This window comes from Delphinus delphis, chromosome 15 (genome assembly GCF_949987515.2).
Source record: "Delphinus delphis chromosome 15, mDelDel1.2, whole genome shotgun sequence".
NCBI lineage: Eukaryota > Metazoa > Chordata > Mammalia > Artiodactyla > Delphinidae > Delphinus > Delphinus delphis.
In genome coordinates, this window is record NC_082697.1 from 79,813,164 (window position 1) to 79,826,657 (window position 13,494).

Here is a 13,494-nt window from a genome sequence, read left to right on the forward strand (position 1 = left end):
TTATTGAGCCCCTATTGCGTCCCAAGCACTGTGCTGGCGCTAAGGGTCAGCAAGGAGCGGGACTAGCAGGTCCTCACTGTCACGAGCTCAGCTGAGTCTGGGGCTGTGCGGGCTGCTAGTATGACGGGGCCCGGGCGGGGGAACGAGTGATGGGGCTGTGGAAAAAATGAAACAGGGTGGGTGGAAAGCTGAGCCCCACGGGGGAGGAAGAGGCAGAGCCAGTGTTCCTGAGGCAGGAACTGCTTCCCGGGGTGGGGCCATCGGGAGCAAGAGGGAGGGAGGGGATCCGGCACGAGAGGGAAGCAGGCAGGGGCTGGATTGAAGGCCTTCAGCTCCTATTGTAAGTGTGAGGGAAGCCCTTGCGGACTTAAGTCAGAGGGATGGCAAGATCTGGTTTGCTTTTTTTTTTTTCTTTTTTGGCCATGCCACAAGGCATGTGGGATCTTAGTTCCCCGACCAGGGATCGAACCCGTGTCCCCTGCATTGGAAGTCTTAACCACTAGACTGCCAGGGAAGTTCCTGGTTTCTGCTTTTTTAAAAGATCACCCTGGCTGCTTTGTGGAGAACAAAGTTGGGGAGTGGCGTGTTGTCAAATTCAAGTTGTTGTGCCCGACACGCAGTGAGGCCCAAACAAACAGAAATGTCAGAGTTTGGAGCAGAGAAAGGTTAATTAGTCCAGGAGGTGCCAACCTAGCAGATGAGAGACCTAGGCTTGTCTCAGATCCATCTTGCTGGCTGGCTGGGGCGCAAGGTTTTTAAAGGTGAAAAAAAAAAAAAAAAGGTAAAGAGGGTCTTTGTGATTTCAGCTTCCTGATAAGACCTTAGCTGCAACCTCCTGGCCCTCATACGTCTTGTGACCCCATGTGTCACTGGTGATCAACCTGTCTGTTCCTGCAAAGCAAACTAGTAAATCCTGGTCTTTTGATCCCTTAATTTCTTTCTAAGAGAGAGCAAAAGTAATGCTTGAGGTGTTTTATTATTTACGTAGAGCCTATGTGACTGGTTACGACTTTCAATTCCCGCTCGGACCCTGCTGTTTTCTTTAGGACTTTTGGGGCCTGCTCTTTCCTGTGTTTCTGTGTTCCCTCACTTCCCTAATTAGTAACTGCTTGAATCTGCTCTTTGAAACTCAGGGAAAGTCTAGGAGACTAAAGCCTTTTTCTACAAACAAGAACCAGGAGACACGGAAAGGCTTTTGTATCCAGGAGGGCCCCGTAGGGTCCTGATTGACTTCAACCCCCCCCCTTTTCTTTGATTCTCCTCAGTCTTGAGGGGGACAGGAGCAGGACAGAAAGGGTATAAAGTTTTGGGTAGAGAGCTTAATCATAGACTCGGCAGAAGAACTTGGTTTTGGGGGGAGTTGGTTTCCCCCAAAGAGGGAGTAAAGTAGAAAGAGGCTACAGCATCCATCCAAGCTAGAGACGCTGGTGGTGTGGACTCGGGTGAACAAGGCAGAGACCATGAGAGTGAGCAGGCCCAGCGAGATGGATGGACGTGGGGAAGCCGGGAGCAAAACAGGAAGCAGCGATGACCCTGACTCCTAGGTTAGGGGCCCAAGCAACTGGGTGGAAAGTGGTGCAACTCACCAAGGTGGGAAGATAGAGGAGGAACGTGCTTAGGAGGTGAAATCAAGGTTTTCTTATGCTGAGCTCACGGCGCTCATTAGATATCCAAGGGGAGACATCGGGTGGGTGGGTGGACACGAGTCTGGGCTCTAAAAGGAAGTTGAAGCCAGAACCTCAGACGACATCAGTGAAGCTAGTGTTTAAAGCCACCTATTAGAAATGATCTCCTGGGGCCTGAGTACTGACAATAGAAGACTGTGCTCTGGGTCACCCCAATATTCAGAGTCTGAGCGGCAGCGAAGCAAGCAAGGGAAAGGCGGAAAGAGAGCCAGGAGGCAGTGCCGGCAGGAATGCTAACAGGAGAGTGGGAAACTGAATAGGATGCCACCGAGGGGCTGGACTGGGCAAAACTAGAGGGATTTCAGTGGGGTCACGGGGAGGAAAGCTCGCAGGATGAGAGCGAAGAGGTGGAAGCAAACGCAGAGAACCTTGGGGGAGTTTAGCCGAGAAGGGGAGGAGGTAAGTGGGGTGACAGTGACAGGAGGGCACGGGGACAAGGGCTCCTGTTCTGTTGCTTCTCAATGGGAAGCACCGGGCTGATCGCTGCCGGGAAGGGGCCAGGAGACCCGGGATGAAGTGCTTCTGTGAAACAGTTACCGCAAGGGGGCGGGGAAAGGGAGAGGCCTGGGGAGGGAGGACACGAAAAAATGCCTTTTAGAAAGTGGTAGAGTGACTCTACGAGGGTAGTATAAGACCTCAGGAGAGGAGGGGAGTGCTGGGTTCCTGTGCGACCCCCCGTGATCCCACATTCCCCTGGGACTGGTCAGTCCAGCTGCCTGGTTGGGTGAGATAAAGGATTGATAGCCCCAGGGACTGTGGCTCTAAAGTACAATTCCTTGCTTTAGGGAACATCTGTCCCTGTCACTGCAAGGCTGCACACCCACGTCCACTCATTCTCCAAACACACACACAGTTAGCTCTCATTCATGGTAGTTAGATTCCATAAAGTGGCCGCAGACACTGCATTAGCAGACACTGAACCAACCATTCCTGCCTGGGGAAACACAGGGTGAGGTTTCTGTGAGCCTCGGGCCACATCCACCAATCAACATACAGCCTTGTTTTGTGTGTGTTTTTTGTTTCAAGACACTTTCATTAGTATACATTACTGATTCACTAGTGTTGAACTCAGAGCATCATGACTCAGGCCTGAGCGAAGGTGCTCTAAGACACACCCCAGCCTCCTTGTGCTTAGAAACACTAGCTGGAGCTTCGGCACGGTGCCTGGGGGCCATTTTGTTTAAATGGCAAAATCATCAAGAAAAAGCAGAAAAATGCAAAGAAAGGCCTGCGATGAAGTAGGTTTGAGCTAAAACAAGAAGGCCGAGTGTCGCCTTGTTTGGCCTCAGCCGGGAACACGTGCATCGGGCAACTCAAAATGTTGCTACTTTGCGCATGCAAACGGCAGCAAAAGCACCAGGAGTATCGATTTTGGGGTTATGAGTAACACTGAGTGAGTAGGCCAATTCACAGAAATAGAACCGGTGGGCCATGAGGTGCGACTGTATTTAAAACTATTAGATATTATGACACACATTATGCGAACACACACACACAACACACAGGGGTCTCACTAAAGGAACGGCCTTATGCCCGGCACCCTCCCTGCCAGGTTTGGGCTCCGCATGCCTCTGCCTGAAGCGGCACAGCCCTGTGGGGCTGGGACCGGCAGGATGGACTCTGCAGTCATACTGCCTGGGTTCATGGGGCAGCTCTAACACTTCCTTGCTGGGTGATTATTGGTCAAACCCATTTCACCTGCCTTCACTAATCAAGGTCATTTAAGACTCGCAGTCCTCCAAGCAGCACGGAGCCTCCACAATAAGATGATTCCCCGAGTTGTCTTCCAGGAGCTTGGAGTCAGCTGTGTCTAGTTTGAGCTGAGCTGGTTAAGACTGGATAGGACCACTGACCCTCCACATGGGTGGCCTTTGGACGTCAGAGAGCCACCTCAGATCGTGCTAAGCGCCTCTTGTTTTTTCCTTTGGCCACGCCACGCCGCTTGCAGGATCTTAGTTCTCCGACCAGGGATGGAACCCGTGCCCCCTGCAGTGGCAGCGCAGAGTCCTAACCGCTGGTCCGCCAGGGAATTCCCACCCTCCAGTTTTGAAGGTGCAGAGGCCTGTAGCTGAGCCACAGCTGCTCAGGATGACGATGGCCACGCCTTTTCCCAATCACCTATCCCCACGCTCCCCACGCCTCGGACCACCCTGCTGCTTTATTGGTCATCCCATAATATACCTCGAGCATCTTGCCTTCTGGGAGGCGGGTCTGAGCCTTTCTTTTCTGTCTCCCCGCGTGGCTGCCTTGTGAACTAAACCCTCTGTGCTGCAAACCTCGGCGTCTCAGCGATTTGGCCTGCTGCACGTCACGCAGAAGGTTCGGGGACAAAGATGGTGAGCCGGCCGGGGGTGAGTCCAGACGGACCTTTCGCCCGTGGCTGGTCGGCCCCTTGCTGGTATTTTGAGTCCAAGCAGCTGCGTCGTCCTTCTGTTCCGGGGACTGTGCCCCGGGTTTCCTCAGTGAGACGCTGTGGGCCTTCGGCGCCTAGTTTTGTTTCACAGCAAAGAAACGGTTTTGGGTTTGGAAGACGTCTTTTGGGTGAGTAACACACCTGTGCCTAGGTTATTTGGCATTCCCATCCGGATTGTGGGGGGAGTGGGGGGAGAGGGTGGAGGCCCACCTGGCAGGATTTTGGTAGAAAATAGAAAAGGTTCCAGCTGCTCAGGTGCTCCATACCTGGGTTGCAGGCCCGGGGCGCTGGGTTCGGTCTTGTTTTTGGTCTGGTTTGTTTGTTCCACGATATCCTTTAGACTCTGGAGCATAATGGCCTAAAAATGGATCCTTAGGTTACAATACAAGTTTGCAACTAGATTTATTTTGTAAATGGGAAGAAAAATGGGATGAAATAGCTTATGTACAGTCTTTTACGTTATTGTGTCAGAATAAAGCACGTGCAGAGAAGATGAAGGCCCAACAGGAAGGGAAGGCAAAGAAACCCGGTTTGCTTGATTAGGAGGAGGCGGACTTGCTGTGGGCTCAGCTGAACACCCCGACTGCTCTTCCCCCGCCCCCATATGATGGCGCCCCTGCTCCTTCGCTGCTGCTGCCTGAGCCACAGCCTCCGGTTTGGGGGGGAGGGTGCCCTCCCAGTCTCTGAGGATGGAGAAGTGGGCATGGTCTACACACTCATACCCTCCAGGGCACTGGATTTGGCCAGGGAGCTACCCATTCGCAGGCAGGGCAGTATCCATTCAGGTAAGTCCCTGGTGGGGTGTGGCCACTGAGACTGGGCAGCTGAGGGGGTGGATCTGGGTCCATCCGCCCTTGGCAACTTCGGATTTATTTCCTTGAAAGGGCAGTGTGCCACCTTCCAGAGATGACCCAGAGATAATGGAAAATATTTTTTCATCGGTATTTTTTTTTTTTTTTTTTGAGGTACGTGGGCCTCTTACTGCTGTGGCCTCTCCGTTGCGGAGCACAGGCTCTGGACGCGCAGGCTCAGCGGCCATGGCTCACGGGCCCAGCCGCTCTGCGGCATGTGGGATCTTCCCGGACCGGGGCACAAACCCGTGTCCCCTGCATCGGCAGGCGGACTCTCAACCACTGCGCCACCAGGGAAGCCCAGTAAGACTCTTGAAGAAGGTAAACAGGTGGCACATCAGATGCCAGAGTTAACTGACAAAGACAGTGACCACGAAAGACAGGGCCCAGAGGCTCCTTTAAATCCCGACTGTCTCAGTATCTCCCATATGGAGCCCTGGGTGATTATGGCAGGGGGCCACTTACTCGGTTTAAAATACAAGACTTACTAAGTTTTGTTCTGAGTCTTATGTTAGCAACTGGGGTGTCCGGAGAAACCTTGAAAAAGCCTTTTCTCCAGCTGCTAGACTCTCAGGTGGAGGAGGGCCCATCTGAAGCATAGCTTTCTGGACAAGCCTGAATGGCCCAGTCCCCTTCCGGGATGAGATTTACCAACTAAATGCCAAGGTTACGTTTGCACCTGGAGGAGTGGACACCACAGTTCCACCAGAGCAGGCTTGTACATCGCAGGCTCTATTGCTCCGACCTCAAAGAGATCAGCTGGTAGACCACCTTCATTCTCCCTAGACTGGACCTTGTGTGGAACGTGATGGGAAATGGAAACCATACTGCAGAGGAGAACTGTCGACCGAGATCGTCCAAGCCTTGGCTGGCTCCAGACCCCCTACACTGACTTCTCCCAGTGGGCAGGTGAACCCCTAACAGACTTTAAGCGGCTTTTCAGAAGCCACAAGAAAGAAATTAAGGCTTGCAAGGACAATTCAATGATTAGGACTTCTCATACTTGGGCAAAAGCAGGTACTCTCTCTAGCTGTTGGATATTTCATCCAAAACCTTTTTCTGTATTTGATCATGCTGACCCCTTGATCCTGCCTGTCATTAATTTTTTTTTTAATTATTTGTTTTGGCCGCACCACGAGGCACGTGGGATCTTACTTTCCGAACCAGGGATTGAAACTGAGACCCCTGCATGGGAAGCATGAAGTCTTAACCACTGGACCACCAGGGAAGTACCTGTCATTAATTTTTTGACTGTCCCTAACTTCACTGTAACATATCAGATTAGGCTAATCAACAGAATTTCCTGTCGTGTTTTTCCTTGTCTAAGGTGAAATTTGGTCCTTGGGACCTCAGATTTAAAAAAAACGACTGTAGTCTACCCCTGTCAAGGTTATATTAGGTGAGGACAGAAAACATACTTATTTTTCCCCAGCCTGTGCTCCTTCCATATTTAAGTGTTTCAGCCAAACTGATAACGATTGGGACTCTCCAATATGTAAAAAGGTAAGGTACTAATCCCTGGCTTGACCTTGTCCTAGATAAAATCCCTAAAAAAAAAAAGCCTGCATTTTAACAGTGTGTGTCCCCTTAGGGTACGTATTTGTCTGCCGTTTCAGTGATCAATTTTGGGCCTATGACTGCCGGCACGTAGATGGTATCTGTTTCTTGGGATCAACTTGAAACTGGCAACAAGAGAATGTTTTCAAGTGAGCACTAAACAGTTGTATTCCTGAAGCTTTGGTTAGCCCTATGCTTTTGTTTTTTTTAATTGGAGTATAGTTGATTCATTGAATACAGTGCTGTGTTAGCCCTATGCCTCTTCTCGGCAGGAATTACATTCAGTCATCGCCCCCTCTTCCCTCGAGATGGAGGAATGATGTAAAGATGGGGGGGGTAAAACTGGGTAATTATGTCAAACCCATTTCACCTGCCGTCACTAATCAAGGTCACTTAAGACTTGCAGTCCTCCAAGCAGCACGGAGCCTACACAATAAGATGATTCCCCGAGTTGTCTTCCAGGAGCTTGGAGTCAGCTGTGTCTAGTTTGAGCTGAGCTGGTTAAGACTGGATAGGACCACTGACCCTCCACATGGGTGGCCTTTGGACGTCAGAGAGCCACCTCAGATCGTGCTAAGCGCCTCTTTTTTTTCCTTTGGCCACGCCACGCCGCTTGCAGGATCTTAGTTCTCCGACCAGGGATGGAACCCGTGCCCCCTGCAGTGGAAGCGCAGAGTCCTAACCACTGGTCCGCCAGGGAATTCCCACCCTCCAGTTTTGAAGGTGCAGAGGCCTGTAGCTGAGCCACACCTGCTCAGGATGACGATGGCCACGCCTTTTCCCAATCACCTATCCCCACGCTCCCCACGCCTCGGACCACCCTGCTGCTTTATTGGTCATCCCATAATATACCCCGAGCATCTTGCCTTCCGGGAGGCAGGTCTGAGCCTTTCTCTTCTGTCTCCCCGCGTGGCTGCCTTGTGAACTAAACCCTCTGTGCTGCAAACCTCGGCGTCTCAGCGATTTGGCCTGCTGCACGTCACGCAGAAGGTTCGGGGACAAAGATGGTGAGCCGGCCGGGGGTGAGTCCAGACGGACCTTTCACCCGTGGCTGGTCGGCCCCTTGCTGGTATTTTGAGTCCAAGCAGCTGCGTCGTCCTTCTGTTCCGAGGACTGTGCCCCGGGTTTCCTCAGTGAGACGCTGTGGGCCTCCGGCGCCTAGTTTTGTTTCGCAGCAAGGAAACGGTTTTGAATTTGGAAGACGTCTTTTGGGTGAGTAACACACCTGTGCCTAGGTTGTTTGGCATTCCCGTCCGGATTGGGGAGGGGGGAGAGGGTGGAGGCCCACCTGGCAGTATTTTGGTAGAAAATATAAAAGGTTCCAGCTGCTCAGGTGCTCCATACCTGGGTTGGAGGCCCAAGGCGCTGGGTTCGGTCTTGTTTTTGGTCTGGTTTGTTTGTTCCACGATATCCTTTAGACTCTGGAGCATAATGGCCTAAAAATGGATCCTTAGGTTACAGCACAAGTTTGCAACTAGATTTATTTTGTAAATGGGAAGAAAAATGGGATGAAGTACCTTATGTACAGTCTTTTACGTTATTGTGTCAGAATAAAGCATGTGCAGAGAAGATGAAGGCCCAACAGGAAGGGAAGGCAAAGAAACCCGGTTTGCTTGATTAGGAGGAGGCGGACTTGCTGTGGGCTCAGCTGGGCAGCCCGGCTGCTCTTCCCCCGCCCCCATATGATGGCGCCCCTGCTCCTTCGCTGCTGCTGCCTGAGCCACAGCCTCCGGCTTGGGGGGGAGGGTGCCCTCCCAGTCTCTGAGGATGGAGAAGTGGGCATGGTCTACACACTCATACCCTCCAGGGCACTGGATTTGGCCAGGGAGCTACGCATTCTCAGGCAGGGCAGTCTCCATTCAGGTAAGTCCCCGGTGGGGTGTGGCCACTGAGACTGGGCAGCTGAGGGGGTGGATCTGGGTCCATCCCCCGTTTGCAACTTCGGATTTATTTCCTTGGAAGGGTAGTATGCCACCTTCCGGAGATGACCCAAAGAGAATGGAAACTCTTCTTTCTTTGTTGTTGTTGTTTTTTTTATTTTTTGGTACGCGGGGCTCTCACTGCTGTGGCCTCTCCCTTTGCGGAGCACAGGCTTCGGACGCGCAGGCTCAGCGGCCATGGCTCACGGGCCCAGCTGCTCCGCGGCATGTGGGATCTTCCCGGACGGGGGCACGAATCCGTGTCCCCTGCATCGGCAGGCAGACCCTCAACCACTGCACCACCTGGGAAGCCCTCATCGGTATTTTTTTGCAACCCACAGCCTAACTTGGAGAGGTGTTCAACATTGAATCAATACCCTCCTCACTTCAGAAGAATGTTAAGTGGTGCTGAGGAGGGAGATGGGCTTCATACAGAATCCCCTGGCAGCCCCCTATGGGCTGCTGCAAGCGGAGCTCTACCAGCACTGGATCCTAGCTAGACTGTGAATGCTGGAGATGGGCTAAAACTTAAGCATCATGGAGACTGCATTCCTGCAGGCTTACGAAGAAGGGCGCCGAGACAGTGAAGCCTCAGTGAAGTACAGGAGGTAAGACAAACTGAATGAGGATCCTTCAGAATTTCTAGAAAGGGTCTTTAAAGCTTATAGGCAATATACAGATAGAGACCGTGAGGCTCCAGAGAATCTAAGGATGGTTAATGTGACTCATTGATCAGAGTGCTCCCAGCATACAGAAGCAACTGCAGAGGTGGGAGGGACTTTAGGGATGTCTTTGTCTCAACTTGTTGAAATTGCCTTTAAAGTTTGTAATGGCAGGGAGCAGGCTCAGGAGAAAGGGGAACACTGGAGAATGAAACAGCGGACCGCTCTGCTGGCGGCTGCCTTAGCAGAGGGAAGAGCTGGACCAAATGGAGGACCCCCCCCGAGGGACCCGGCCAGAGGTAGCAGGACATCTGATAGTGGGATCCCGCCAATGTGCATATTGCAAACAGCAGGGACATCCGAAGTAAGACTCTTGAAGAAGGTAAACAGGTGGCACATCAGATGCCAGAGTTAACTGACAAAGACAGTGACCACGAAAGACAGGGCCCAGAGGCTCCTTTAAATCCCGACTGTCTCAATATCTCCCATATGGAGCCCTGGGTGATTATGGCAGGGGGCCACTTACTCGGTTTAAAATACAAGACTTACTAAGTTTTGTTCTGAGTCTTATGTTAGCAACTGGGGTGTCTGGAGAAACCTTAAAAAAGCCTTTTCTCCAGCTGCTAGACTCTCAGAGGAGGGCCCATCTGAAGCATAGCTTTCTGGACAAGCCTGAATGCCCCAGTCCCCTTCCAGGGTGAGATTTACCAAGTAAATGCCAAGGTTACCTTTGCACCTGGAGGAGTGGACACCACAGTTCCACCAGAGCAGCTTGTACATCGCAGGCTCTATTGCTCCGAGCTCAAAGGGAACAGCCGGCAGCCATTCTGGAAGAGGTACTGCAGAAGGTGAGTCCAGAGGTATGGGTAGATGGGAGGCTGGGAAAAGCAAAGAAGAGCTCCACCCGTACAGCTGAGGCTCAGCGCTGGGGCAAAAATTCCAAATTTCATGCAGTACCCAGTGAAGGAGCAGGCAAAGCATGGAATTCATCCCCTGCTAACAGCCTTCCTCGAATATGATTTAACGCGTCCCTGCGAGTCACCTTATACTCCAGTTTTACTAGTCTAGAACCAGGTAGAGATGAATATTGGTTTGTGCATTACTTAAACGCAATTAATCGAATTGTGGAAGATACTCATCCAATAGTCCCTATTCCATACACTCTCCTCCCTACTGCTCACCAGAGATTTTTGTTGGTTTACTGAACTGGATTTGAAGGAGGTTTGGGGGTTTGTTTGTTTTGCATACCCTTGAGATTTGACCCCCAAGAATGGTTTGCTTTTTTTTTTAATTTTTTTTTATTTATTTTTTTTTTTATTTTTATTTTTTTTAACATCTTTATTGGGGTATAATTACTTTACAATGGTGTGTTAGTTTCTGCTTTATAACAAAGTGAATCAGAATGGTTTGCTTTTAATGGGAAGATCTAGATACAAGGGTAAAACAACAGTATTGCTGGACAGGAAGTCCTGAGGGACTTAAAAATTCCCCCATGATGTTTGTAGAAATCCTGGCGAAATATTTGAAGGCCCTTCAACTAAACGAGGGAGCCCTGTTCCAGTATGTGGATGGTATCGTTCTGATTGCCAGTAAAACAAAGGACACCTGAGGCCAGAATGCAGTTTTGATTTTGAACTTTATGACTGAATGAAGCTATAAGGTGTCCAAGAAAAAGGCATAGTTCTCTGCCCTCTGTTAAATACTTGGGTTTTGAACTCTCATAAGGACAGAGAGACTTGCTCCCTGACAGAAGGGACGCTCTAGCCGGGGTTGCAGTTTCCACTATCAGGAGGCAATTGTGGGGATTCCGGGGAATAGCTGGGTTCTGCCGCATTTCGATCCCCAACTTTGGATTCGTGGCAAAACCATGTTAGGAAGCTCTTAGAGGAGGAGGAGATGACCCTCTAGACTGAAATCTTGCAAGAGTAAACATCCGGAAGACCACCTTCATTCTCCCTAGACTGGACCTTGTGTGGAACGTGATGGGAAATGGAAACCATACTGCAGAGGAGAACTGTCGACCGAGATCGTCCAAGCCTTGGTTGGCTCCAGACCCTGTACACTGACGTCTCCCAGTGGGCAGGTGAACCCCTAACAGATCTTAAGCGGCTTTTCAGAAGCCACAAGAAAGAAATTAAGGCTTGCAAGGACAATTCAATGATTAGGACTTCTCATACTTGGGCAAAAGCAGGTACTCTCTCTAGCTGTTGGATATTTCATCCAAAACCTTTTTCTGTATTTGATCATGCTGACCCCTTGACCCTGCCTGTCATTAATTTTTTTAAAAATTATTTTGGCCACACCACGAGGCATGTGGGATCTTAGTTTCCCAACCAGGGATTGAAACTGAGACCCCTGCATGGGAAGCATGAAGTCTTAACCACTGGACCACCAGGGAAGTAAGTACCTGTCATTAATTTTTTGACTGTCCCTAACTTCACTGTAACATATCAGATTAGGCTACTCAACAGAATTTCCTGTCGTGTTTTTCCTTGTCTAAGGTGAAATTTGGTCCTTGGGACGTCAGATGTAAAAAAAAAAAAAAAAGACTATAGTCTACCCCGGTCAAGTTTATATTAGGTAAGGACAGAAAACATACTTATTTTTCCCCAGCCTGTGTTCCTTCCATATTTAAGTGTTTCAGCCAAACTGATAATGATTGGGACTCTCCAATATGTAAAAAGGTAAGATACTGATCCCTGGCTTGACCTTGTCCCAGATAAAATCCCTAAAAAAAGCCTGCATTTTAACAGTGTGTGCCCCCTCAGGGTACGTATTTGTCCGCCGTTTCAGTGATCAATCTTGGGCCTGTGACTGCTGGCACGTAGGTGGTATCTGTTTCTTGGGATCAACTTGAAACTGGGAACAAGAGAATGTTTTCAAGTGAGCACTAAACAGTAGCATTCCTGAAGCTTTGGTTAGCCCTATGCTTTTGTTTTTTTAATTAGAGTATAGTTGATTCATTGAATACAGTGCTGTGTTAGCCCTATGCCTCTTCTCGGCAGGAATTACATTCAGTCATCGCCCCCTCTTCCCTCGAGATGGAGGAATGATGTAAAGATGGGGGGTGGGGGGTAAAACTGGGTAATTATCAGTCAAGCCCATTTCACCTGCCTTCACTAATCAAGGTCACTTAAGACTTGCAGTCCTCCAAGCAGCACGGAGCCTCCACAATAAGATGATTCCCCGAGCTGTCTTCCAGGAGCTTGGAGTCAGCTGTGTCTAGTTTGAGCTGAGCTGGTTAAGACTGGGTAGGACCACTGACCCTCCACATGGGTGGCCTTTGGACGTCAGAGAGCCACCTCAGATCGTGCTAAGCGCCTCTTGTTTTTTCCTTTGGCCACGCCACGCCGCTTGCAGGATCTTAGTTCTCCGACCAGGGATGGAACCCGTGCCCCCTGCAGTGGCAGCGCAGAGTCCTAACCGCTGGTCCGCCAGGGAATTCCCACCCTCCAGTTTTGAAGGTGCAGAGGCCTGTAGCTGAGCCACACCTGCTCAGGATGACGATGGCCACGCCTTTTCCCAATCACCTATCCCCACGCTCCCCACGCCTCGGACCACCCTGCTGCTTTATTGGTCATCCCATAATATACCCCGAGCATCTTGCCTTCCGGGAGGCAGGTCTGAGCCTTTCTCTTCTGTCTCCCCGCGTGGCTGCCTTGTGAACTAAACCCTCTGTGCTGCAAACCTCGGCGTCTCAGCGATTTGGCCTGCTGCACGTCACGCAGAAGGTTCGGGGACAAAGATGGTGAGCCGGCCGGGGGTGAGTCCAGACGGACCTTTCACCCGTGGCTGGTCGGCCCCTTGCTGGTATTTTGAGTCCAAGCAGCTGCGTCGTCCTTCTGTTCCGAGGACTGTGCCCCGGGTTTCCTCAGTGAGACGCTGTGGGCCTCCGGCGCCTAGTTTTGTTTCGCAGCAAGGAAACGGTTTTGAATTTGGAAGACGTCTTTTGGGTGAGTAACACACCTGTGCCTAGGTTGTTTGGCATTCCCGTCCGGATTGGGGAGGGGGGAGAGGGTGGAGGCCCACCTGGCAGTATTTTGGTAGAAAATATAAAAGGTTCCAGCTGCTCAGGTGCTCCATACCTGGGTTGGAGGCCCAAGGCGCTGGGTTCGGTCTTGTTTTTGGTCTGGTTTGTTTGTTCCACGATATCCTTTAGACTCTGGAGCATAATGGCCTAAAAATGGATCCTTAGGTTACAGCACAAGTTTGCAACTAGATTTATTTTGTAAATGGGAAGAAAAATGGGATGAAGTACCTTATGTACAGTCTTTTACGTTATTGTGTCAGAATAAAGCATGTGCAGAGAAGATGAAGGCCCAACAGGAAGGGAAGGCAAAGAAACCCGGTTTGCTTGATTAGGAGGAGGCGGACTTGCTGTGGGCTCAGCTGGGCAGCCCGGCTGCT